The sequence below is a fragment of the Polypterus senegalus genome, chromosome 4 (assembly GCF_016835505.1).
Source record: "Polypterus senegalus isolate Bchr_013 chromosome 4, ASM1683550v1, whole genome shotgun sequence".
NCBI classification, from domain to species: Eukaryota; Metazoa; Chordata; class Cladistia; order Polypteriformes; family Polypteridae; genus Polypterus; species Polypterus senegalus.
In genome coordinates this window covers 62,867,001-62,893,956 of record NC_053157.1, presented here as the reverse complement: position 1 = coordinate 62,893,956, position 26,956 = coordinate 62,867,001, and the positions used below count along the sequence as shown (strand labels likewise).

The window sequence follows — 26,956 nt, the reverse complement described above, 5'->3', positions numbered from 1 at the left end:
TTATCAAGGACACCATTTTTACTTTATATTTTAACCTGAAAAAGAATATAACCAGTCTTGCTTCCAAAGGGCTATGTACACGATTTGCATTGCTCATGTAACATCATGTCTGTATTAACATTCTATAATTATTTTTCTTAGGCTGTGGTGGCAATATTAATTATGCAATTTTGCAATTCGTTTATACTATAACTGCATGCAAATTTACTTTCACATAATGAACAAGGCAGCAACTAATGTTACTACTACTTCATGTTTGGGATGGGGTGAACTGAATCTTAGTTGTCTAGCAGGAATAGTTATAAAACCAGTTCTTTATCTCATGGTTCCATCTTATACCAACTTATCCGTTTTGGTTTTCAAAAGCATCTAAACAGCAAACATTATGTGCATATGGTCACTCTTTTCACAACAGAACTACTACACACTTAACATAACAATAATATTAACAAAGTCTTGTACCTGGAATGTTACACAAAGATCAAGATATGAAAAAAATGAGAGTGGGGTGATGAATGAAAGGAAAAAACAAAACTGAAGATAAACAAGGGGAAAATAACACGGCTGTCAGTTTTACCTTTCCGACTTCAAGCTCAAAGAGCCAGTGGATTCAATTCTGTCCATTTCAGGGGAAGCCCTTCTTTTGCAACAATGACAAAACGGCACTCTTACTGCTACAATAACATGGCCAACAAGTCCCTGCTGTATCATTCTGTGATCATGTCTTACCTTCTATCTGCCACGAGGAAATTTAACCTGCCCCAGCCTTGTTTTTTCTGCATACGGCGAGCCAGATAGCTGGTCGCTAACCACTTCTCCACTGTGTCTGTCTGAAACTAAACAATAAATACAAATTTAATTTTTAAAGAAAGGGTCCAGGCTCCTTTGAATCTAAAAACTGAACTTAGACAATTCTGTACATGGAGAGATGGACTTGCTTTAAATATTAAATTGCCAAGGTATAACTGAGTGTTAATATGTAGTAAGCATGCCCAGCAACTAACAAGTGCACACTCCAGGGTGCTCCAATAACTGCTTAACATCCTAAAAAAATAATTACTGTAAGTAGATTATGTAAATATATGGATGCAAATAAATAATTCAATTTAATGAACACATTTTCTTTAGTTTTTATAGAATAGTTTTACAAATCGTATTCATTTTATTTACGCTAATGGTTCAATTGCACGGACTTAACGACAAAGTTGCTTTCAAATTATGTTTACCCCGTCATACGATGGCCTATGAAGCAGTGCTATAGAGCCTGGGAGCGCGCCAGCCACCAGCAGGTGGCAGCGCTAGTGCGCGCCGCCGACGGGAGCAGGGAACAGGAGGCGGGGCTTGAGGTCCAACCGATAATCTCCGTCGTGGACGCGGGAGCTGCTCGGTCTCCTGCTTGGCTCCTTTCATATACAAACAGCCCGTCCTGTCAGAGAGAGTGCCGAGCCGGGCATGTCGGAGGAAAGGAACGTTTCGGAGGAGTATAGCACTGTTACCGCAGGTACTGTACACATGTTGGGTAAGGGGCAAATGGTACTGTGCTGTGTTGCGTTTTCTTTTTTACCTTACTACCGGGACGCATTTGGCTTGACATGGCATGTCATAACGCTTATGCGGCGGGCTGGCGACGTTACTAGGTGTGACTGATCACCGCGGCGACTAAGCGAAAGAAACTCAGAGAAGCTGTTAAAAGCGGCTTTTAAATTTTGGATAAGGGGATTAATATGATAGTACTATGTACTAATAACATAACAGCCTACATTGGGGTTTTGCCTTGTCGCTGGAAGGTTCCAAGCAGAGGTGTGTCAGTAATAAAGTGGCATCCCGGCCGTTCAATGGAAGTTTACCGGGTTTTCACGTAACATTACGTAACACTGCGGGCAAGTGCTGCCTCGGCGCCGTTGGAGTTTGTGCGATCACTGGCTCGGCACACGGGTATTTTATGCTTCTACAGATAAGTCAGAATCTCCCTCCACGCCACTCTGATCTCCTTCAAAAACATTGTGTGTCGGTTTTAATATCTGTTTAATCAGCCTGGTTATGGAAGGATGGTTGGAGTTGAAAATGAGACTTCAGAACCTTATATGAAACCGCACGTTGTTTAAATTCTTGGTATCCGTTCACCTTTTCACATAAGGAGTGTACACGTATTGCGTATTACATTAAATTAATAAAGGTGCCTTGTGTGTACTAGGGATCCCACTTTGAGAAAGAAACAATATCTTCACCTCTATTACTCTTTTTTTCCTATAGTGATGTTGGCAGTTAGCAGGTTGTCAGGGAGCTAAACACAAAATAGGCAAGCTAGCCTTAAATGACAGAGATTCATGTGTTTAGCCTGGGCTGAGGATAGAGAACACAAGTAAAATGAAATGCTAACTAACTTGTGTGTCTAATACATACTAACAATAAATATTACCTCTTGCAATAATCCAACAACAATGTGAATAATAACTACAAAATAAAATGATATATGCAGCAGCATACAATATACATGGTAGCTAAGAAAAAGACAATAATTAACAACAAAACATTCATAACATGAGTGCATTAAGCCACTTGACATAATTTGTGTATCTAGGGAATTTGCATCTTGATTCTGTTTTGCAGTGTACAGGGCATACCTTTCCTGATAGTACAGACCTTAGATACATTAGAATAAGAAATAATGGCAAATCTGGTTTGCTCTGCTCATCAAAGCATGCAGCTGCATTTCTTTAAGATACTTGGTTGCAGCAATCAAATAAACAATGTTATCCACTAACTAATAAACCCTGTGTTGCTTTTTTGATTTTTTTTACACCACCTATTTCACTTTAAATCACTTTTTATTTTTAAAACAATCTATCTTTCAGTTCATTTTATCATTTTTTTGTGTTTTGCTATAAAGAAACAGTGAATTTGATCCAGCAAAATAATAGTGAACATTGTTTACATATTATAATATTTGTTTTTAAATAGTTGCTTTTGTAAAAATTTTTTTTACAGCCGAAGAAGCAGGGTAATTGTAACTTTCTCGCACTGATTGACCTCTGAGGACTTTGCATATTTTTATGCATGCTGTACCAAGTATACAAACTGGCACTATTACTTGTTTTATAGTTTTCTAAGTAAAGAAAAAACTCACATTTAGCATTAGATAGTTTGATGGTGCAGGGGTTAGCATTCCTACCTTATAGCTTGAGAGCCCTTGCTTGAAATCCTTGCTCTTGCTTGTCAGTGTGGAGATTGCATTTTCTCCTGGTATCTGGTTATGTTAATTGATAATTATAAATTGGCAAATATATAAGTTTGTGCAAAGGTGTTGCCTGGCATTTTCCCCTGCCTTATGGCCATTACTGAACCTAAATTTGATTAAGCTAGTTTGAAGTTCGACAGATTAGACTCTGGACTTTCTCTGACAGAGTTGCCTGTATAGGTCTGTTCAGTCTGAATCTGTGTTAGTGATGTTAGAATACCTTGCGAAGAAAGAGATTCGCCTAGCATTTTTGTTTCTGGTTTATGAAGATAATAAAACTTTTTTTTAATATTTTTTAAACGTTAGCTGCGTGAAGAATATGTTGGGTTTTTTAAACTGTCTGTAGCTATTGCTGAATTAGAGGACTCGTGTTAAATTGTTAGGTAGTTTATGCAGGAGGGTAGCCGAATAAAGGTCGCCAGCAAGATTGCATGGCGATCCTGCAAAGTGTCTGTTAAAGAACAAGTTTAATCATTTTAAAATGGGGTTATTTAATAAACATGCTTTGCAGTGTTGCTGTGTAGTCTGTGATGTTCCATTGGATGAGTTGTTTGCATATTTCAGTCTTGATATTCACTTGGCTCTGCCAAGTGTAATTAAAGTTTAAAGGTAGACTGTATATGAAAAAGTCATGAGCCCAAATGGGCTTATCATTATTTATTGCCAGAAAGTGCATGGAAAAGATTAAAAAGGCTAAAAATGACGCTGGATTATCAGCATGCTGCATCGATAAAAAGGTGAGAATTTTTACTTGACATTCACAGTGTACTTGTGAGGTCATATCTTAAATGTTAAAGTGCTATTATGAACAAAAGGGCAGTTAAAAAAATGTACAAAATACCTGTTAACCTCATTCCATCTAGTGCAGGAATTAGTCTATTAGGAATGCTTGAAGTAGTTCTACTTTTTCATCCTAAACATAAAGAGGTTAAGAAAACCTGTGATACAAGTGATTAAGATTATGATAGGAATAAGTAAGGTTTATGCTAGATGCTAATATAGAGGAAGTATTTTTAAAACGGAACATAGTACAAACAGACATTACTTAAGGGTAAATTTGAAATTTTACAAAATATTTTTCCACAAAAAGAATTACAAAAACATGGAAATACATTATTTTGGACATACAATCAAACTGAATTAAATTTATATACAGTAATAAATAAAAGAGAATGTTGTCATTTGACTGTGTGCTTCAGATGATTTGACTGTGTTAAATTATTAGCTGTAAAATTAGAAATGGCAGTCCTGAATTAAATTGGGAAAAAATAATGTAAATTAACCAAAACCGCTACCTATTTGGACATTTATAAAGTGGACCTGGATATGTTTGTCAGTGGGCCATGTGTTTGACTTTCTCTCTGTACACGAGTGTTTTTTTTTTATTTGCATTCAGCGCTGCCAAGATAGACTCTGGCCTCAGTTTTTCAAAACTTGTTTTTACCCCTAATTCTTTAAGTTCAAAAGTAATTACACTAATGATCATGCCCCCTTAATATTAGTTAGTCTTTAGTGTAACAGTGAAAGCTGGCTTACAGGTTAAGCCTTTTGGTTAAATTAGTAGTCTGTTCAGTAACATGAAGGCCACAGAAAGACTTAACAGTAGCATCAGTGCCTTATAGCTCTCATGTGCAATGTTTGATTAATGTTTGGAGTTATTTTGTTTTTGCTGTTTTCTCTTACGTCAAAAGACATACATTTTGTGAAAGTAAAAATACTTCAGTTTTTAAAAGTGTATTTCTATTCGTCTGCTCTAGGTATCCAATCCAGAGTGACATCCCTTTTTGGTCCCCTTTATGCTACAGTAGGCAGTGTCCCATCATGTCAGTGAATGAGTAAAAGCTGTTTTGATTGATTGAGATTTGAAGATGATTTATTAAATGCATGTCAGCAATAAATAATATTTGTAATACATAAATAATATTTGTTAAATAATAATTACAGTACCAAAATTGTAAAAACCAAACAATTAGATACAAAAGTGGACTGTGTTCAGGGACAGACTTGGAACACACCAGAGGGATTATGTGTGTCAATAGACCTGGGACTGTCTGGAAATTTGACACAAGGAACTGGAAGAGGATGCTAGGAATACACTGGGCTGGCCTATCCAGCTCGGCATGTTGAAACCCCTATCTTCACCAGTGTAATCTGAGTGAAAGTGAAGTGTACTGCATTACCTTCTTAAACAGGTTTATTTTCCTGCCTGAAAGTAAAGAGCTACTTACTTGTCTTTATGAAGATAGTATGTGGTTTTATATAATTTGGTGACTTTACCCTTTGTTATATATGAATCAAATGATGCTACATTGAGAGCTGTTCATCATTATTAAGATGTTTTATTTTTTTGAGTCTACATCTCAAACCAGCTTAATCCAGCTTAGGGTCACAGGGGGCGGGAACGTATCTCATCAACATTAGGATATGGCAGTTTAGAACAGGTCACAAGGTAACTTGTGCTCATATCCTCATGACACTTCTGCAAGGCAGTCATGTAATCACCAGGTAACCTAAAACACATTAGAACACTGGATTCATAAGGTGACAGGACTAACCAGTGCACCACCAAGCTGCTCAGAAATCAATGTTGTATCATTGGTAAAAATAGCCATTATCTATCAATTAAAGGGCTCCTTAAATGACTTGTATATGTGCACGAACAAAACCAGTTCAGAGTTGCCAGTTAGCATAACACTGTAACTTTGTCCTTTGAGAGATCCTGGAGGAAACCCACATAAATACAGTAAGATCATGTAAGTGCCCACCCAGTCTGTTTCTTGTCTTGAACAAATCCTATACTGTAGCTCCTTAAATATAAGTGTATTAGAAATGAGCATTTTGCATTTTGAGTAAGGTTTTAGGATAGGGTACCTTAGGCTTTTCTTAGGTTTGCTCAGGCCAGGGTCATAGAAAACTGGTGACCATAACTAGCTGGATTGGGTGCAAGAAGGGAACCAATCCTAAAAGGGGTACTACCTAAGTGGAGACCAAACTCACTCACATTGGGTGATTTCTGATCTTCCAGTTATCCAAATGTCTATGTTTTTGGGGAGTGGGAGAACCTGTGAATACTTGAGACCAGCAATGTCCAAACTGGGATTTGGACCCGTGCTCTTAATTTGTGAAGCAACAGTTTTAACCTCTGCAACAGTGGTTCCTAAACTCGATCCTGGGGACCTACTGTGGCTGCAGGTTCCAACCATCTTCCGTTTTTCGTTGGACTCTTAGCCTAATTAAATGAGTCATTATTTCTCAGTTTGGGAGTCAATGCAGAGGTTACAAATTAAGTTTGGTAGATTTTTATTAAATTGTAATAAGAGGTTAATGGGGAATATATATATATATATATAATATATTTTTTTTAAGTAGTTAATGGCATTTTCAGTCTAATCTCTTTTTTTAATTTACTAATTAGTGGGTCTGAAGTGGTTGCTGCTTTCATCATCCCGGGTGTCTGCTATACTGGTTCTTAATTGTCACTATTAGGGTTAAATGAAGGGAGCAAAATACACAGGAAAAGGGGAAAAATAATAGGAAAACAACAAAAGAGAGTTAAGCATTTATAGCTTTAGAAAAAAAACTATTTTTTCTAAATGTCTTATAAATGTAAAAATCATACTGTTGTGTTTTCTGAATACAGAATAAGAAAAGAGTAAAAAAAAAAGACCAGCTAATTAAACAAAATCAGTTGTTCTCGGTTATTATCACAGATTGTGAATCTGGTTAGAACAAAAACCTGCAGCCACGGTGGGTCCCCAGGACGGAGTTTGGGAACCATTACTCTACAGTATTGGTGTTCCCAGAGTTTTTATATATTTTTATGAAATGTTTGTTATTGTTTCCAAAATATTACATTTGGTGAAAAGCGTAATTCAACAGGATCAGAAGAAAAAGGGGTAATGAATAAGTCCTTCAGATGTGGCACTAAGTTCTTTGAATGCACTGCTTAGTACTCCAGCAATTACAAAATGGAAATTCCCATAATGCAGTCATTAGTAGCAGAGCTTTTCTGATTTCCATTTGTTATAACTTAATTCACATTATTCATATATTGACTAGAATAATAATTACATTGTTTTTTTTTGTGTTATAAGCAATAAAATGCTTTCTATGGTTCTTATGCATAGAAATAAAATTATTAGTAAACCCCTATATAATGTATTATTTTTGCCAGATGTGTTGCAGTTAGTATTGTTAAATGCCTTTCAGTTTTTTTTATTGTTCTAGTTTTGCTGTATGCTTGAGATGTGTAAACAGCAAGCAGGATGCTATTGTCTTAATTGTGCTATTATTTTATTCAGTGAGTAGTTGTCATCAGCACCAACTCATTGGAAATTTCTGTTTTATTCTCGTTTAGAGCATGTTTTTCACATTACGTTTTATATACAGTAGTTTATAATGTTTAGGTGTACAAAAACAAAAGAATTAAGTATGTATTTGCCTTGCAAAGATCATAGTAGTCATGCTTGCAAAGGCCCATATTGGGAAAACATTTATTTAAAATGTCAATTGTTGGCGGTAGCATGATCAGAGAACATTGTGTAATAGAAGATCTGATTATTTAGAGTTTGAAGTAGATATACAGTACAGTAAAATTTAAAAAATTCTATTGAGAGCTAAGATTATTCTCAATCCAAAACATCCTAAATGGAAAATAGTATAAACATTTTTATCTCACAGTGTTAAAGACCGTATAGTACATTTGTGTTTATTTCCCTGCTTATAAGCCTTATGCTTTTAATGTTGGCCATGTTTGCAGGCCTTCACCTTACCAGATCTCTGTCAGTGTTAACAATATGAAAAGAGGCAGGAGAGTGGAGATTGCCTTGTAAAAAATAATAAAATGCGCCCAGGCACAGCAGTTGTAGTGGAATGATATTTGTGCTATGAGGGAATAGCATGCAGAGGCCAAATGATTTGTGTAAACATTTGGTAGACTAACCTTTTATATCTTTACATTTTTAGCATTTATTTTCTTAAAAAAACGTTTCCCTTTGTGTCAGTGTTTATTAACTACACAGAAAGTTGCAGACCCAGGCTTTTTCTTGCTGACTGAATCCTTTTCTCTCGGGATTAAGTGCAGCTTCAGGGATCAACATTTTGTTTAGAGGTGTTACGTATTTATTGAAAAAAGAGGAAAATTTCCTGAATGTTGAGTTTCTCACAGTCTGGTTCCTTTTCAAGAGGAGGCTGCTGTTGTATGTAAGCAGATTTTTTTTGGACCTTTCAGAAATGCTTAATGTCATTGAAAAGTCAGAAATTTTCATTTGTGATAATTAATTTCTTTTAATACTAAACTGGCTACTTGGTCATAAGTGATAATTTATTTTACTCTATAATACTTCTTTATATAATACTCTGCTTGATGGGGTAAAAATTAAGTTGTGATACAATATGTTAACTGCATCGGATATTTCTTTTAACTCTTTATTCTGTTTGTAACAGTCCAACACTAAGTTCTTTATGAATAGCAATCTAATGTAAAATGATGCATAACTTTCCAAGTGTGAATTATTAAACAAAAAAGAGCACTTGAATTTTACTGTTCAGTGAATTTCATGAAGTGTTTTAAGAAAATGATAATGCTTTTTAAAAGAAAAACAAGAAATTGATGGCTGATAATAAATGGGCACTTTGCAGTCCTTGTGTCCCTATGGGTGGTTTATTTTAATAGGTGACTGTCACATAGTATTGTGAGCTTATATAATAGATAGATTGATAGATATATACTTTATTAATCCCAAGGGGAAATTCACATAATAGTGAGAATTTAACTGCTGACAACTTAATGTGAAGCATCAATAGTTCACACAATGCCAGGACTGGTTTAAGGTGAAAAATTGTTTGAGATTATGTTGACATGATCTTTTCAGTGGGGACAGAGTGGATATGCAATATCCTGCTGTCTCAGCATACTTGATTTCTATTACTGTCATCCCAGTGTCAGTGTCATTGGTAGAAATTGATTCTGGAATAATGAAGAGTTTTTATACAGGTCTAAATAAATAGAGATTTGTTAATTATGTGTTGTCAATCCTTTTTAAAAATGTTATTGTAGTGATGTAACCAAATACTTTTTCATGTGCAAGTGACCTTTCAAACCTCAGAAATCCTTTTTATTAGACATTTAGGTTTTTGAAACCCAGAATGACAGTTACTGTATCTTCAGCTCTTTAATATGGGCAGGAGATGTGACATTTTTAGTGAGAAGTTGGTTCTGCTTTCAAGTTGTATTGATGAAACCAGCAGGGTATATTTTCATTTCACTTAGGTTTGTTTGAAATGTATGTCTTATTGGGGTGTATTTCTTAATTAGCAGTGAAGTGTTAGTTCAGTGTAGACTAGGGTTTTGCATTTTTTGCCTTACATGTCAGAGCAGGAAGGGGTTTTGAATATGTAAATGTGATCCTAGCTAGGGAATTTTGCAGCCGACATCATGTGGTATGCTTTTCCTGATCTCAGTCATCTTCTTTTGTTGTGCTTCAATGATATGTTTTGTTTTGGTTTAAATATGAACATGAACAGGTTTTGTACTAATTCAGCAAGATGCAAATGAAAGTAGGAAAATCCTTTGTACTGTACCAATATCAATTATGATCATGCAAAAAACTTAGTGAAATATGAACAGATCTTCTGATTTCTTATCAATCCAGGGTGTGTGTTAATGAGTGTAAAACATATTACAAATATATTTGAGGACATGTTAATTTTTAAATAATTTCTTTATGCACTGTACAGTAAATGTTGGGTATTATTCTACAGTAATTTAATTGTCACAGATGGAATAGTAAAGTGTGGAGTTGAAAGGTCTTCCTGCATTCATTTGGATTGTCTTTAGATACTCCAGTTTCCTCCTATATTCCAAATACATGACTGTTAAGATAAGTGATGTTTCCAAAATAATTAAATAGCAGTAAATGTAGATGTTTTTGTAATTGTGCACTTTTTACCTGGACCTGTATTTGAGGTAAGGTTGGTACCTGACATTCTGCTGCATCAGATTCTGATTTTCCATGACCCTACAGTAGAAGAACAAAAGTGTTTGTAAAGAATTTCATTTTATGCCTTTTCCCTAATATCTTTGGTAATGAACAATGATGCAAACAGTCAGTTTTTACAGTCGGTTTTGAATTTACCAAAATGATCTTCCCATAACAAAATATTCAATGCTCTGCTTAGCATAAACATTTAAAATACACTGCATGCTTATGTGCTGTTTGACCCAAATTCTGTGTTCTTTAGAAACTGTTTCAGTCACATTATATGAAGGGGTTGGGTCTTGAGGGGTAGTCTCAAATTTGAATAGTCCAAAACACAAGTGAACGCTATTTTCCCACTGACCTCATCATGAGTTTACTTATGTTACTGTTCAATCAATCAATCGAATAAAGTATCCATTATTCATAAAGCTTCAAATGGTGATCTGTCTTTCTGCGTTAAGCGCATATTTTTTCATACGTCTCAAACCAAGGGGATGCGAGGGTAAAATGAATCAGGAAGCGCGCGTACATACTCGGTGCACCCCCTCTAGGGAATCGAACCTTGGACGTCGGCGCTAGAGGCAAAGCCTCTTCCATTGCGCCACAGTGTGTGGTTTGTCTATTTGAGAGTATGTAGATCGGGTTATTTTTTATATATATATATATATATATATATATATATATACACACACCAGCGCTTCGCAGCGGAGAAGTAGTGTGTTAAAGAAGTTATGAAAAAGAAAAGGGAACATTTTAAAAATAACGTAACATGATTGTCAATATACAGTAATTGTTTTGTGACTGTTATGAGTGTTGCTGTCATCAAGGATTTGATTATCATTATTTCTTTCAATCAGGTTCATATTTGTAGGATGTGTTGTGTTCAAGTTACATTCCGTGTATATGTGTATATATATATATATATATAATGTATGTATGTGTGTGTGTATATGTATATATGTAGATATGTATATGTATATATATATATATGTTTATATGTGTGTGTGTGTGTGTATATACACTCACCTTAAGGATTATTTGGAACACCTGTTCAATTTCTCATTAATGCAATTATCTAATCAACCAATCACATGGCAGTTGCTTCAATGCATTTAGGGGTGTGGTACTGGTCAAGACAATCTCCTGAACTCCAAACTGAATGTCAAAATGGGAAAGAAAGGTGATTTAAGCAATTTTGAGCGTGGCATGGTTGTTGGTGCCAGACGGGCCGGTCTGAGTATTTCACAATCTGCTCAGTTAGTGGGATTTTCACGCACAACCATTTCTAGGGTTTACAAAGAATGGTGCGAAAAGGGAAAAACATCCAGTATGCGGCAGTCCTGTGGGCGAAAATGCCTTGTTGATGCTAGAGGTCAGAGGAGAATGGGCCGACTGATTCAAGCTGATAGAAGAGCAACTTTGACTGAAATAACCACTCGTTACAACCGAGGTACGCAGCAAAGCATTTGTGAAGCCACGACACGCACAACCTTGAGGCGGATGGGCTACAACAGCAGAAGACCCCACTGGGTACCACTCATCTCCACTACAAATAGGAAAAAAATGCTACAATTTGCACGAGCTCACCAAAATTGGACAGTTGAAGACTGGAAAAATGTTTCCTGGTCTGATGAGTCTCGATTTCTGTTGAGACATTCAAATGGTAGAGTCAGAATTTGGCGTAAACAGAATGAGAACATGGATCCATCATGCCTTGTTACCACTGTGCAGGCTGGTGGTGGTGGTGTAATGGTGTGGGGGATGTTTTTTGGCACACTTTAGGCCCCTTAGTGCCATTTGGGCATCATTTAAATGCCACGGGCTACCTGAGCATTGTTTCTGACCATGTCCATCCCTTCATGACCACCATGTACCCATCCTCTGATGGCTACTTCCAGCAGGATAATGCACCATGTCACAAAGCTCGAATTATTTCAATTTGGTTTCTTGAACATGACAATGAGTTCACTGTACTAAAATGGCCCCCACAGTCACTAGATCTCAACCCAATAGAGCATCTTTGGGATGTGGTGGAACACACATACATATACATACACACAAATACATATATATACTGTATATATATGTGTGTGTGTGTATGTATATATATATATATATATATATATATATATATATATATATATAAACTGCTCAAAAAATTAAAGGAACACTTTGAAAACACATCAGATCTCAATGGGAAAAAGAAATCCTCCTGGATATCTATACTGATATAGACTGGGTAATGTATTAGGAGCGAAAGGATGCCACATCGTTTGATGGAAATGAAAATGATCAACCTACAGAGCCCTGAATTCAAAGACGCCCCAAAAATCGGAGTGAAAAAATTATGTGGCCATTTTGCCAAAATTTAATTGCAGCAATTCAAAATTGTACGCAGCACTTTGTATGGCCCCTGTGTTCTTGTATACATGCCTGACAACATCGGTGCATGCTTCTAATGAGATGACAGATGGTGTTGTGGGGATCTCCTCCCAGATCTGGACCAGGGCATCACTGAGCTCCTGGACAGTCTGAGGTGCAACCTGGTGGCATTGGATGGACCAAAACATAATGTCCCAGAGGTGTTCTATTGGATTTAGGTCAGGAAAGTGTGGTGGCCAGTCAATGGTATCAATTCCTTCATCCTCCAGGAACTGCCTGCATACTCTCACCACATGAGGCCAGGAATTGTCGTGCACCAGGAGCCACTGTACCAGCATAGGGTCTGACAATGGGTCCAAGGATTTCATCCTGATACCTAATGGCAGCCAAGGTGCCTTTGTCAAGCCTGTAGCGGTCTGTGTGACCCTCCATGGATATGCCTCCCCAGACAATCATTAAACCACCACCAAACTGCTCATGCTGAATGATGTTACAGGCAGCATAATGTTCTCCATGGCTTCTCCAGACCCTTTCACTTCTGTCACGTGCTCAGGGTGAACCTGCTCTCATCTGTAAAAGCACAGGGCACCAGTGGTGCATCTGCCAATTCTGGTATTCTATGGCGAATGCCAATCGAGCTGCATGCTGCTGGGCAGTGAGCTCAGGGCCCATTAGAGGACATGGGGCCCTTGGGTCACCCTCATGAAGTCTTTCTGGTTGTTTGGTCAGAGACATTCACACCAGTGGCCTGCTGGAGGTCATTTTGTAGGGCTCTGGCAGTGCTCATCCTGTTCCTCCTTGCCCAAAGGAGCAGATACTGGTCCTGCTGATGGGTTATGGACCTTCTATGGCCCTCTCCAGCTCTCCTAGAGTAACTGCTTGTCTCCTAGAATCTCCTCCATGCCCTTGAGACTGTGCAGGGAGACCAGCAAACCTTCTGGCAATGACACGTATTGATGTGCCATCCTGGAGAAGTTGGACTACCTGTGCAACCTCTGTAGGGTCCAGGTATCGCCTCATGCTACCAGTAGTGACACTGACTGTAGCCAAATGCAAAACTAGTGAAGAAACAGTCAGAAAAGATGAGGAGGGAAAAATGTCAGTGGCCTCCACCTGTTAAACCATTCCTGTTTTGGGGATCATCTCATTGTTGCCCCTCTAGTGCATCTGTTGTTAATTTCATTAACACCACAGCAGCTGAAACTGATTAACAACCCCCTCTGCTACTTAACTGACCAGATTAAGATCCCATAAGTTTCATTGACTTTATGCTACACTCTGATTAAAAAGTGTTCTTTTAATTCTTTTGAGCAGTATATATATATTGAGCAGGCCACTGGTGTGAATGTCTCTGACTAAACAATCATAAACAGACTTCATGAGGGTGTCCTGAGGGCCCGACATCCTATACTGGGCCTTGTGCTCACTGCCTGGCACCATGGAGCTTAATTGGCATTTGCCATAGAATATCGGAATTGGCAGGTCTACCACTGGTGACCTGTGCTTTTCACAGATGAGAACAGGTTCACCCTGAGCACATGTGACAGATGTGAAAGGGTCTGGAGAAGCCGTGGAGAACATTATGCTGCCTGTAACATTGTTCAGCATGACCGGTTTGGTGGTGGGTCAGTGATGGTCTGGGGAGGCAAATCCTTGGAGGGACACACAGACCTCAACAGTCTAGACAACAGCACCCTGACTGCCATTAGTTATCAGGATGAATCCTTGGATCCATTGTCAGATCCTATGCTGGTGCAGTGGGTCCTGGGTTCCTCCTGGTGCATGACAATGCCCCGCCTCATGTGGCGAGAGTATTCAGGCAGTTCCCGAAGGATGAAGGAATTGATATCATTGACTGGCCCCCACGCTCGCCTGACCTAAATCCAATAGAAAACCTCTGGGACATTATGTTTCGGTCCATCTGACACCGCCAGGTTGCACCTCAGACTGTCCAGGAGCTCAGTGATGCCCTGGTCCAGATCTGGGAGGAGATCCCCCAGGACTCAATCCATTGTCTCATTAGGAGCATGCCCTGACATTGTCAGGCAACCATACAAGCACATGCGGGCCATACAAACTACTGAGTTGCTGCAATGAAAATGGACTGGCCTGTCACATCATTTTTTCAGTTTGAGTTTCAGGGTGCCTTTGAATTCAGCTCTCTGTAGGTTGATAATTTTCATTTTTATCAAACGATGTGACATCCTTTCATTCCTTACACATTACCAATGTCCAAAGCAGTACAGAGATCCAGCATGATTTTATTTTTCCCATTGAGATCTGATGTTCCTTTAATTTTTTTGAGCAGTATATATATATATATATATATATATATATATATATATATATATATATATACAGTATATATAATATATGACATCAACACTCATCACTCACAACAGTGACAAAACAATTACATTGACAATCATGTTACGTTATTTTTCTTTTCCTTTTTTCATTTCCTTTTCTTTTTCATTACTTCTTTAACATACTACTTCTCCGCTGCGAAGCGTGGGTAGTTTGCTAGTGTGTATATATATATATATATAATGTATGTATATATATGTATGTATATATATGTATGTATGTATGTGTGTATGTATGTATGTATGTATATGTATGTATATATATATATATATATGTATGTATATGTATGTATATATATATATATATGTATGTATATATATATATATATATATATATATATATGTATATATATATATATATATATGTATGTATATATATATATATGTATGTATATATATGTATGTATATATATATATATATATATATGTATGTATATATATATATATATATACACACACACAGACACATATATATATACAGATCTAAATATATATACATATCTACATATATATAGATATGTATGTGTATGTGTGTATATATATGTTGATGTGTGTATATATATGTATATATATGTAGATGTGTATATATATATATTTTTATATATCTATATCTATATATAAATATATATATATATGACAGCAACACTCATAACAGTGACAAAACAATTACACTGACAATCACGTTACGTTATTTTTAAAATGTTTCCTTTTCTTTTTCAGAACTTCTTTGACACACTACTTCTCCGCATCTGAAGTGCGGGTATTTTGCTAGTATATATATATATATATATATATATATAGATATATAGATATATATAGATAGATATATAGAGATATAGATATATAGATATATATATATAGATATATATATATAGATATATATCTATATATATATATATAGATATATAGATATAGATATATATATAGATGTCTCCATATGTCTATAAGTTTTGGAGTTGCTCACCTTGATTGTATTCTGTCGCCAGCTTTTTGGGTAGTTTGATGCCTGGCATCAGTTGTAACAGTTGCTGTATAAATTAAAAGTAGCTTTTAAATTTAAATAATGGTATGCCAGACAGGTTAATTTGGTAGGTTTACATAAAGTAGGAGAGTTCTTAAAGATATTCACGTTACTGTGCTAAATAAAGTCACTCTTATGATATTTTTTTGCTTTGGCAATTCAGTAGACTGTACAATTAATGATAATTTTACCTTCAAAATTAAGAATTATTACTAGTAACTCCAAGCAACTACTTTTACTGTAAAAAGACCATACTTTATTTTTGCTGGTAATTTATTGCATTTAAAATGTTTCTCTCTATTGCCTGTCCTGATTTGCAATGCATCTAGTCATTATTCGTAATTGTAGATTGCTGCTTCTTGCATAAAGTTCACCTCTCAAGAATGTATCAAGAACAAAGATAAAAACAGCAGTCTTTGTTTGGTGCTTGATGCTTAGAAAACTGGCACCACTGCAAACTGTGATAAGGTAGGGAAAAATTCTGTACAGTGAACAGAAACAAATAACACACTTAGCCTTCAACTCAGATCTCATGATAAGGCCTTTGCTTTTCATGGAAAGGAATCTTGATCTCTGTGGGAAAAAATATTAAGGTTAATTATTTTCTCATTCATTCTACAACGTTTATGTTGAGCACTAGTTAAAAACTGACAGATTTTTCATATGAAGGAACTAACAGAAAGGATCTGAACTTTCAGAAAGCCTGAACTAAAGACACTTTCCCCTGTTTACCTGTAAACATTTAAAAAAATAATAAAAAATTTCTATTTGTGGGAACGCCCTTATAACCCTTGTAAAAGTAAGCAATGCGGCATCGTGGCAAAGGTCTTGGATTTTTAACACCCATTTGTTAGCTTGGCTCCTTTTGACAATGTGTGCAACTCTGAGCATGCCTCTTAACCTGCCAAAGTTTCACTGTAACATTTTAATTTCTGAATAATATACCATAGCTCTGCACTTGTAAAAGCCTGTGGGAGGTCGTAACTATAGTATAGAAATGCAGTATCCATCAATCCATTATCCAACCTGCTATATCCTAACTACAGGGTCACGGGGGGGGTCTGCTGGAGCCTATCCCAGCCAACACAGTGCACAAGGCAGAAAACAAACCCCGGGCATGGCGCCAGACCACCACAGTAAAAAGGCACTATGTAAAGTACATTTTACTTTGTGTTTCCCTCGAGGTCCTAAGTACATTTTTACCCACAATAGTTAAGTGATACCATATCAATATGTACATTGATATGAAATGAGCCTTTGTGAGATGGTGTGGGGGACAATTAAGTGAAGAAAGAAAGTTAAATGTTTTGAAGAAGCCTTAGGTTACAAATCAGAGATTCTGTTTTGTTTAGTTCGTAATCATTTTGGGATGTGAACATTTTCAGGAACTACTTCACATATGTTGTTCACCAATTTCTTGCAAAACACAGTCCTCCCTGCGTCCAGGTTTTTTTTCCCAGAAGTTGTAACTTAGTCCCAGTTTTTTTATTAGAGAAACACTGCAACTTGATTTCCATTAGCTGGAGAATAGTCCTGGCTAACTAATGCCAAAGTTGGCATGTATGGGCAAATTTCAAAGAGATGTGACAAAGTCTTAGATGATAATAAGCTCAGTATTTTTGTTACTTCTAAAATTGTAGTATATTGTCACTTGTTCCTTAAACTTTATTAAGTAAAGTTGGAATTAGTAATTATATATAAATATTCCCAAGTGGCTTACAATAGCAGGCAATAGGGCAGCAGTCGAACTTATAATACAAAAACAGAGCAAGGATATATTTCTTGGACATAGGTGAAGTTCTGTATGGCTTTCAATCAACCAGCAGAATATAGAAAACACACAATTTTTATTCTGGTTTAGTTTTTTTTTTTTTATTTCCAGTGAAGCAATCAGTAATATGACAACAGCAACAGGAAAACAGTTGGGAAATGCTAAATGAGTTACTGATTGTAGGGTTTCTGACTAGCATTATAAAGGCTAAAGAGAAATAAAATCATTTGGCTATATCAGAGTATACAACATTATTTATCTTGACTTTGAAAAGTTTTTTTTGTCATGATCACTAATGGGAGTCTGGTTATGCATCTTCAAGATACAGAGTTTATTAGATCAATATACAAGTGGTTTTAATGGGTTATGTTTCATCCATTCATCTTGTGACAGATAGTGGGCGCTATCGCTCCCTTGAACCCTTGACCAAGATGGCAGACACCAGATAAAAGTCCAAAAGTAGACTTTATTTGAACTGCACAGTGCACAAAGCATTCTCCTCTCCACAATACTCATTAAATAGACCAATACAATAATCAATCATCCTCCACTCCCAGACACGTTGCCACGCTTCCACCCAGCTCAGCTCGTTGTCTGAGAGTTCCCAAAGTTCTTTTATAGTTCCTCACCCGGAAGTGTTTCCCATCCTTCAGTCCATGATTCCTTATCACTTCCGGGTCAGACACAAAGTCCTTTTCTTTACCCTGGAAGTACGTCATTCCTCCTGTCCATGTGACTCGGACATAAATCCGGGGCGTAGGGCAAATAGTAGTCCCTGCTTCTCTGTGGAGCGACCCCTAGTGGTTCCAATGTTATCCAGCAGGGCTTTACAGGAAAACTAATTGTCCATGTTGCCCTGCTGGAAATTGGGGCATCTCCATGTCGCAGGGAGGGCTCCTTCTGGCGGCCTGGGGGTATTGGCTGGGATAAATGGCCGGCCATGGACCACAGTACTCCTCTAGCCCCCCCTAGGAGCGAAGAACCATGGTTTGAAGCAGCCAGCCCCGTGAGGGATGTCTTCCTCCAAGAGGTTTCGTTGGTCGGGCCATCCTATCCCCTGTCCTCCGAGGACAATTTCGCCATAAGTGACCCGGCCGGCGGCATTCATAGCACAGCCGCACTCCCCTTGTTCGTATTCCTCGGCGGGACTGAAAACACTTTGGAATCGCTAGCTCCACCCCTTTTCCCGCTGAGTAGGAGTCCCCAGCTGCCTTTGCTATCTCAGTGCCCTTTTTCAGTGCATTGGGGTATTTAAAGGTATAATGTACACAATATGTGGAACATTTAGGAGTCATGCAAATGTGTCTCATAATCACAAATTAAAATCTATCAAAGTATGAAAATGGCAAAACACTGGAAAAGCCTGGCAACGGCTACCTTAAGAGAAGAGAAATGACACTTACAATTGCCTGTGTGTTGAGGCAGTAGTTAGTATGGTGGTGGATGTCTCATGCAAAGTATAACCTTTAAAAACAGTTAACTTGGAGAGAAAGAAAGAAAGAGAGAACAAACATGAGACAAACTTAGAAGAAGCCATCACATTTCCAACAGGAGACCAGAGGGAATTAGGTAAGCTTGTAGCTTCCTGCTATTGATTGAGAGCAGGTGGCCTGCCAACACATTTATTCATGTTTTACAAGGTAAATACTCCTGGTGTACTTTATTTTGCACTTGTCTTGTACTGACTCCCTTTTGAGTGCTCTGCATGGTCCATACTGACTCCTCACAATGATTTGGTGAGTTCAAAATCCTGACCTTTTGTAATCTAATACAGTAAACATAAGATGTTTCAGATTTTTTTTTTAACACTTTTGCAAGAATCTACTCACAGTATACCATAAATACTGTATTAACCATTGTGCCATACCCTGACTGTCAAGTACAAATGTCTACTTGTGTACCTTTGTATAAGGCCGGAGATTATAAGCAGCCCTTCAGCAGAACAAACAGTAAGCTTGACACTATGTGGACTGTTGGGAAGACAGTTAGGGGTATATTGTTTTCTAGGTTCTCGATTATATTTTGCCTTGAGGAAAACTTTTTTTTTTTTAATCTTCTGTGTGTATATTGCACATTTGTCAAGTGGCTGAATGTAGCCACTTTGTAATTTAACTATGATGCATTAAATAGGATGCCAAAACTTGTCAGTCTGTTTAAAATTTAGGCTTCCCCAACCCTGTGAAGCTAAACTGTTCTCGAAAATCACTTTATATGCTGTATTTTTCATACACAAAACATATTAATTAAAAAGTAGACCATTAACTTAAATAAAAGAAGTCAATTGAAATGGTCCATACAGTAATTCCATGTAAATTTCACTTTATTTATACTATAGGAAATCACTCAATAAAAGATTTTACAATATAATAGTATTGATTGTAGTGTACAATAATATACAATCAAGTACATTAACTTATTAAGTATGCACATAAATTTAGGGCAAAATGAGCAGGAAAGTTTATGAAGTGGATGACTTAAATTACTTAATTTGTAACAAAACACATTGAGTCAGATGAAGTAAACAAGTTGTATGGTGTAAGATGGACACTATATAGTGCCTGCCCCAACACAGATTCACACGGCAGGCATGGGTAAAATAAACAAAATATTTATTTTTCTTCGTCTGTGGGCTACGCCTTCCTCATACCCTCAGACACAACACAGTCCCAAATCACAGCACACAATGAAACACAAAAGCTCTTCTCTCCTCTCGGCACTACCACTCCTCCTCCTAAGCTTTGTCCTCCTCCGACCCGACTCTGGCCGCTGAGTATTGGTTGCGAGCTCCCTTTTATTGGATACCCGGAAGTGCTCCAGGTGCTTGATTGGTGACATCGGCCTGCACTTCTGGGTAAGGCGAAACCAGTGCCCAAAAGGGGCCAGCAGCTCCTGCTGCAGCACCCCCTGATGGCACCTGTGGAACCCCACAGAGCTGCACAGAACTCCAACCCCCATTAAGCCCTGGGGGAGCCCGAGGCACCGCTGCAACCCAGGGAGGCTGCCATCTAGCTTCCAGGGGGAGATACTGGGCTTCCCACCCTTGTCTCCCTGGCAGATGTGGTGAAGAGGTGTCCCGGCCAGGCATGGACCCCGGACAGCCATCACAATAGATAAACAAATCGTTACAGGGGTGTCTTAATGCCTCTGTTCAAGTCGACCTTTACAGATCTAGTGTGTGAGTGTGTGTTCGTTTGTGAGTGTTCATTTCTTTCTCTTCATCTTCCAGCTTGTGCTCTGGTAGGGTAAACGAGCTGTCGGCTATTTTTACTTATAAACTTATTTGGGTGTGTGACTTTGTGTGCTTACGTGTACACGTGCCTGTGCTTGTGTGTCCATCCACGTGTGTGTATTTGTCTATTTAAATAAAAGTAAATCATAAACTACTTATGCAAAAATTTTGCAAATCAGAAGACCTGTTCTTATAATTAAACAAGAGTTTAAAAATACCAGATAAATTAAGCAATTTCTATGGCTGTCATTGCTGGACATTGGTCTAACCATCTTTGAAGGATTTTGAAATAAGTACTGGACCAAACTAGACCAAAAACAGCAGGCCTGGAGCCTATCATGGCAAACATGATTTGTCTTGCTTGCAAAAAACATATCAAAGTACATAGGTTTCCACAAACAGATACACAGACACCATGTTATAATTGATTTTTCTCTACACTTTGAACTTCATAGAAACAGAATCTGAACTTAACTCCATAATGAATTTTTGACCACTACACTAAATGACCATTTATGTGAGAGTAAAATTAGTTCAATATAACATTAGTCATCAAAACAAAACTCAATTAGACATTTTCCATTTCATAAATTAATGTTTAATATTAGTATTTACAGGCAGCTGTCATGTTATACATAAATAGTGGGCTTTAAAAAAAAAAAAATGACACTATGGGATGTCCCGCCTCTTTTATGCTGCATCTGCAAGTACTTCTTGTGCCACAACTTTGTCCCAGAAAGCACTTCTGGGCCAGGCAGAATCGCCTTAATGAAAAATGAAATAGTGATTAATACCTTTTAATTCTAGTTTACAGTAAAGTCCACTTATCTCAAGTGACTTGATGTAAAACTGGTGAATGATCTTGGAAGTTATGAACAGAGTAAGTGCAATCTTGTAATGTGAAGCACAATGCAAATCCACATGAATTCCATTCATCCATTATCCAACCCGCTATATCCTAACTACAGGGTCACAGGGGTCTGATCAACATGAATTATTTAGAGAAAATTATAATTCAATATGGAAGGTATTTCTCAAAAAAGGTCTGGGTAAACAAGGAACTGAATTTGGCAAGAGTTTCAAAAATTCAGTTTAGCTGCTTGCTTGAAATTGACCTTCCACAAGTATTGGAGTAAAGCCGGTTAAAGTAAATGCATGGATGGAAGGATTTAGTATGCATTCAAAAAGATTAAGTCTATTAAACAATACAGCTACAGCTTCTTTAATGACATCAAGGTAGACTGAAGCAATTTTGTAGCTAAGCACCTGATCAAGCTTGTGCCAGATAGTTTTCATTACATGTGGTAGTTAAAGCTTACAGTATTTTTTTTTTTTGTTATATTTGTTTGATGGGCAATAAATAGGTCACACTTGCTTAGGTCTGGGCAGACAAATGCAGGTTTATCTGAACAGCATTCAAGATATTATGAATATTCAACAGCTACAAAAAGTGTATTTTTTTATTTTATTTACTGATACAGTAAGAGGTTTTGTTATTTTTTTTATTACTGTTAGAAAAAAATGCACAGCAGCGTGTGATGGTGCGGGTCGGCTTCTCACTCCCTCTGCTATAATGGGAGTCTCTTGAATCCAACACTGTCAGTACCACAACTGAGATGATCGTGGTAGATGAGGACAAAATACACCAAGCAAGAAGATGGTGAAGAGTGCTTTTATTAAAACAAATCAAAATCAAATTGTTCCAAAAAAGTGCAGTGCTCAAAAAAAAATCAATAAATATAGTCCATAAAATGAGTGTACAGTGGAGTTTAAAATCCAATAAATACGTGATCCATTAAAATGAGGTTAAAATTCAGGCAAGAGTCTTTAAAATTCTCATTCCCGGTGCTCCCTTTTAAAACGGACATTTCTCTGGCTTGTGTTCTTTCTCTTTTCTCTTGCCTGCCTCTTCTCCTGTCCTTTAACCTCCACTGTTTTATTTCATTCTTTTTTTCATCCCTTCTTTTTGATCTTACACTCCTATTTATAGGCTGGGGAGCGGTGGCAGGTGTGATCGCCCGATTGGCACCCCAGGCTGATAATAAGGCAAATCAGACAGTCTGCACGTGCCGACAAGGCAACACACGGACGGCTGACCGCTTTGCACTAATCCGGACACGGGGCGTCTTCCCGGAAGATTGCTCGCACCTGCTCCCACTCCCCAGAGTGAGCGTGTTCATTATTTATTTATTGATTAAAATGGACACTCTTTCTGAGCCGCGGACAGCTATACCATACACTGATGTTTTATTCAAGCAGGTTGCCTCACTGGTTTTTAAAATTAACAGCAGTGCAAATATTTCATAATGACATAAAGAAATTATTGCCTATTTTCAACTTACAGTAAATTTCAACAAATTACTTTGTAAAGCACTCTTCATAGAAAAGAAAAATACTGCACATTAAAACATGAAAACATTAATTGTTTTAAGTGTTATTTAGGGACAAACTTGGATATTGAAAAAAATATGCATAAAAATGTATACCAATTGCAAAGGACTAGGGGGTAATAGAGAAGAGCAAAACAAATGAATATTATAAAATGCACACATTCAGAATATTAGTGACCACAGGTTAAGCCAGCGTTTGTTTTAATTTAGGCTTCAAGTTTGTGTTTGACTTCATAAAATTATTATAATTTAAAAAAAAAAAAAAACTAAATTAGTTAGTTTTTTATTGGAGTAACATTTTAAGAATAAGAAGATAAATTGCATCATGCATGCACATCACTAGTTCAGCACTAGTATATTAGATTATTGGAATATATGTTTAAAGATTTAAAGACAATAGCAGTTCACCGTTGAACAATTTAGCTGAGTGTAGTGAGATTGCAGTTTTTGTCTTACAGTGCAAAGTTTTCAAATATGAAGGTGAACATTTTTTTTATGTCTACCAAAATAAATTACGATATGTGCCATTTAACACTAGTAAAATATGCCTTAATTTGAAATAAATTATTGAGAGGAACAGATATTAAGACACAGGAAACCAGTGTTTCAGCAGAGGAGGAGTCCAGCAGTGAAACATGAACATAAGTGAGTTTCTTGTCTGTTGCTGGGTTCTTGGCTTGTTTGCTGCATGAAAGACATTTAGTCAAAAGATCCAATGGCTGGACTGTTTGATAGATTCCAACAAGAAAGCCCTCGCATCTTTAACAAACCATCCATCTATCCTGTAAATCTGCTTATCTACATCAGTGTTGCAGTTTGTATGTTAATGTTAAACAAATACTCAGAAATAAAATATACTGTATGTTGTTTGCTCTTTCTTGTGGTCTTATTAAACTTTTAAAAATGTAAATGATACAGTTGCTGCATTGCCCCATTTTGTATTTGCATGTTTTTGTAAATAGAAAAATCTACCAATGTCTTGATTGTGTAAAACAATTTTGCATGTGACCCTGCTCTGGACCTTATTTTTACTTTTTCTTTGTATGATTACTTTGAAAATTATCATTATTTTGTGTCCGCATAAAGTAAATCTACTTAATTACAATAATGAATTAATATTTAGCATGCTTTTTAATAACATAGTTCACTTTATGCTTTGGTACACTGTATATTGGACACGGCTTATGTTAAGAGAGTGCATTCTTGGCAGGTCTAATATTCTAACAATAAATAAACTTCTGTACTGTTCATGGCTTTTTAAGAAAGTAAAAGTCTTGCAATATCCTGTGGAATTTAGCTTGTCATAAGTCTGAAGCTTTTTTTTTAATTTATTTAATAAAAGAGCAAGACAACTTCAAATTGTCTGAAAAGGAAGGAAGCTGCTCCCAATTTCAGTCTTGTTTTTTTTCTTTTAGATTGCTGTTCTACTGGACTTATGAGCATTTCCCTAATAACCTTCTTAGAGAAAGAGCTCTCTTAAGCTTCAAAAACCTGAACCTGATTCAATCTTGACAGGCACCTGTCAGAAGATGCACAAATTTTCCTCCTTGTCTTTCTCTGCTTGTCAATTTCAGATAGCTGATTGGCACTAAGAATGATGATAGACAGGCCTTGCTCCATGAAGCTTTACAGGACGGTGCCTTACACATTCTTATTGCTTTAAATTTGCCCTTGTGAACTGTCAAAGGCCTGATAGGTTTAACAAGGGAACTTTGATCAGCTGAACTTACAAGAAACTCTGTTAATAATGAGACGCTGGAAACAGACATTTAGTAAAATAGTACAGTTGTTTTATGTTAGAAATGTAAGGAAAATTGAAATGACAATTATTTGAAAGATATGAATTGTTAGAAAATAAGTGCTACTTTCGCAAAGTTATCAACAAATAACTGCTTAAGTTATTGAGTAGGCAATCTTTATTATATTTACTTTTTTAACCTTTGTACCTGAACCTGTATAGTACATGCTCACAGTTTAGAGCTCTTTAAGTACAAGTAATCTGTTTATCATAGCAGGAAAGTTATGCAGCAGTTTCCTATGCAGTAGTCTTTTTTTTTTTTTTGAAGTAGTTTTTGCTATAATTCCGAAAGGAAATGTTTCCATGCCCCTGCTATTACAGTAAACACCTTTCTGTTATTTTAAACATACAGATCAGGGCCTGGTTTCTTTCAGTTTGAGGCAATATGTTGTCAGACAGAAAAAGGCTTTCTGCCTTTGGGGCCTCTGTATTTTAGCTTGCTGTTTCTTCACATCTCCTATTCTGTATACATAGAGTATACCTCTTTTTCTTTAAGAAATCCAGTTTATTAGCTGTGTGGAATTTATCAAAACAAACTTTTAATTAAACACATACAATAATAAAACACAATTTGTTTTCTGTGATTGTGGAAGTCTTTTTAAGTAAAAATTAAGCAGCTTATGGGAAGCAAGAAATAAACTTGGTGGGGGGGGATGCTCCGATAGTTACAGTACTGAAACAACAACCTTATGTTAAATGTACCATTATATTTACTAAGATTTACTACATTTAAAAGGGAAAATACAATATGTGTGTGGAAGTACAGTGTTACATTACCCGAAATAGTTCAGATTTCTGTATCTAGCTTTCATTTATCAATGTTGCTCTCAATTATTTGAATATGCGGAACCACAATAATCACTTTTGATATATCAATATATGTGTTTCATATTAAGTTTTTTTTTCTAAAGCGGTAGGAGGAAGTGTTTGACCTGATTTGAATATGATTTAGTACTGTAATTCATACTGATGTGGCATTTGTTTGTTGTTATGAAGTCCTTAATATCTTTGCAATATCAAGAGCTGAGTACCCTTGGTATAACTTTGTTTTATACTGGCCATAAAAATGTTCAATTTGTACTGACTATTATATACTGTTAAAATATTTGTATTATTGTAGAAGTAGCAGATCTGACTACATCACAGATGTTTCTATATGTTTTTTACAAGTGGTGGAGATTTAGTTTCTGATCAGTTTTGGGACACAAAGTAAGGTGGAAGCACACACTGAATAGAAAACCTTAAGTTTTAAAGGCCTCTTATGGAAAAAAATACATTTATAAAATAAAGCATTAAGCTTGACCTTCTTTAAAATTTCTGGAAAGTGAGGAAACAAAACAGCTGTTATAATCTGTATTGCAAGCATTTGCATTATGTGACACTTACTCCTCCCATTTCTGTTGATTCTTGTCACACTATTGAGAGTCCGTTCAAGGTTCAGTATTCTAGAGTTTCTACATGGGCGTGTTGACATTTGAGTCTTTAGTTCTGCCACAGGGTGTGCACAGGTGACCTGCTACATTTACTCGTACTCCACCCCTTTCCTATTGATGGGGCTTCTGTTTGAACAGACTGTGACGTCTAAGGCAGTTTGGCTACAGACAAGTTACTAAAGCTACACAGAGAATGCAGTCATTAACCGTTACAACAGGGGCTGGGGCGAGGAGAAAGTTGGGCACTTTAGGGGCACACCTGCTAATATTAATATGACTCTTACTCTGGGGAGAATTGTAGTGAGTGTTATTAAATACCACTTTTAATTTAGTTCCACATAGTTACAT

The 26,956-nt window shown here is 36.8% G+C and overlaps 1 protein-coding gene across 2 annotated transcripts in view; it reads left to right on the top strand.

Annotated features, from left to right (window-relative positions):
- Window positions 1–1,341: 1,341 nt before the first annotated feature.
- pip5k1bb (phosphatidylinositol-4-phosphate 5-kinase, type I, beta b) overlaps window positions 1,342–26,956 on the top strand; it is a 193,581-nt gene continuing 167,966 nt past the window's right edge. For both annotated transcript variants that reach the window (XM_039750765.1, XM_039750764.1), the window contains exon 1: window positions 1,342–1,501. The gene's annotated coding sequence lies outside the window, so the exon portion shown is untranslated. The remainder of the gene's footprint in view (window positions 1,502–26,956) is intronic.